A 2498-nucleotide genomic window follows, 5' to 3' on the forward strand; every position below is an offset into this window, starting at 1 on the left:
TCAAAAGTTTATAGAACTGAGTCAAATATACACAAAATAACTCGAATATTGCCTCAAAGCTATATTTAAAACATGTATAAAATAAGAAATATCAGTGAGTAAGACAATTATGCGAAGTGGCCGCCCTTGCTCAATTTGGATCAGCAAATGGATCACAATTACAGGTACCTGCTCTGGGAGAGATGGGAGATATTAATGATTATCAACTGCAGAAATTAAATTCGTGTGACCTATAAGGTATAGAATTTTCGCTTAAGTTATCAAGGTAACTATTTAAAGTTTTACTCTGAGCGTTTTGGAAATGACTTGGTGACTTGCATAAACTTGGGTAAAGTGGTCGAACGCACACTCTATCCTTGTTAGGAGAAATAGTGAAGACAATCCTTTACGCTTTTGGGTCTGGCACAAGGTCTTCTGATCATGCTATGCAATCAAAGCATTATAACGACTAAACATCCAATTTGATTTAGATGAGCTATTTTTTAAATTTGAATAACAAATAATCGTAGGTTTTTTGTTTATGATAAATGTTGAGACAATGTCTTGTAGACATGTTTAATATTCAGGTAAGGATGTCGGGCACACGCATTTTGCATGTGAGGAGAAATAAAGCAGACAACCCTAAGTGTGTTTATCTGAATCTCAGTTTTTCATCTAACTAAGACTTTAACAACCGATGCGGGTTTCCCGCGTTCTTTAAATGGCAAAGTGCTTCCAAGTATTATTAAAGATTAATGAGTGTAAACTTCTCAACTTGTTGCATGATCATGTTGAACATGTCAAACATTTAACTTAATCTTTTGCAAGATTAATAAAAATAGAAATCTAACAAATTCGTGTTTTTTCATGATGTCTTCCCATTTGATTAGATAAACAATCTCATGATATTGTGCACCTTGACCTCCAGAATTTCATGGGATTTTCTGCCGAACACTCTGTAATGTGGGTTTGTCGTTGTGTTTACATAAAACCTCGAAGTGTGTTGATATAACAAAGTAGCCTGTGAGGAAAATAATGAAGAATGAGTTTTGGACTGTTATATGTAGAAAAGCCATTATGATGATTATCACTTATTTGAAATGAGGGTTCTATACTAAAGTGTGTAGAAACCATCACACAAATCAATTGTTTTCAACTTTATCTTTAAAGTACCATTTATAGGTACGATCAATTTCGTTAATAGACATTTCATTCCACATGGGTAATGTGTTTGATAAACGCAATGTCAAATCACAATTCTTTGGCTTCCAGATTTAAGAGTCTTGTCTTGAAATCAAGTAACTCATTAAATGAGTACTTAAATTGTTTTGGTTTTATTGATACTTGCTTAGAAAATGGGTTTCACATGTGTTTAGAAACAAGATTAATTTTGGTCTTGGTGTTTTGAGGTTCAGCGGAAGATATTTTTAAAAATGTTATATTAATTTTTCAGAATAACTTCCATACTAATCACGAAATCATTGAGTATTTCCCTCCACTTTAGGTTCAGGAATCAAGAAGGATCTATTGTTGTTGGTCTTTTAGCTTGAGTAATCATTATATCTTGGGTAATGTGAGTTGATTGAAGTCTTAGTAATTTTGGGTTTTTGGGTTAATGTCAGTTCAATCTTAGATAATATTCTCGAAATTGGCGTCGAGTTCATTGAAAGGTTAATTTTTTTCTCAATCGTTTGAGAAGAAGTCTAAGTTTCCACAGCTGTTTGGGATGGTTTGGTCGCGGTAATAATACCAACCGACACAATTTGGGTATTAAATGGTGTTCATTTTGAACCTTCGAGTTTGTTTGCAACTCATCCTTAAGTATTGTGGTTTTCAAACATAACTTGGACGACTAAAGTTTCAAACATTTGTCATTCAAAACTTGAATTGTTCTTAAAACTGAGTGTTTCTTTGTCAAAAGATGCTGTTTTGAAAATCATTTCATTCTCAAACATAGTTATTCGCGTTTTGGATTGAGAAATGAAGTCAAGTTTATTCTTTTCAAAACTTTGTGCTTGATCTACAAGATCAGATTCAAGATTTTTGATTTTTCAATTTAAAGCAAGAATGGCTGATTATGATGGTGGGTTATCAAAACATTCAGTTTTAGCATTTAGAGAGTGATTGGTTTTAGTGGTTACCTCATATTTGGTGTTGAGACGAATATACATATTTTGAAGTCGAATGCGCTCTTCTTCAAAAGAATCGATTTGTCTTTCCACATATGCTTTATGTTTTGAAATTTGTTCTTTGATTTTGTCTTCAAGGGTTTTGATTTGATCAAACGACTTTCCAACATTAAGATCAACACTCTTTAGTTTTTCCAACTCACTTTCTAGCATTGAGATTTTCATTTTTAACTCTAGTTTCGTTTGATTCCGTTTGAAGATTGGATTTTGATGCAACAATCACAGTTTGAAGAGTACCCAAATTTTCTTTGTAGTTGCCCATTCTCTGATTTGTTGCTCGAAAGATGCGAATTCAATTCCTTGAGTTAAGTATCCAACTTGTCAATATCT

The sequence above is a fragment of the Rutidosis leptorrhynchoides genome, chromosome 2 (assembly GCF_046630445.1).
Source record: "Rutidosis leptorrhynchoides isolate AG116_Rl617_1_P2 chromosome 2, CSIRO_AGI_Rlap_v1, whole genome shotgun sequence".
Lineage (NCBI taxonomy): Eukaryota > Viridiplantae > Streptophyta > Magnoliopsida > Asterales > Asteraceae > Rutidosis > Rutidosis leptorrhynchoides.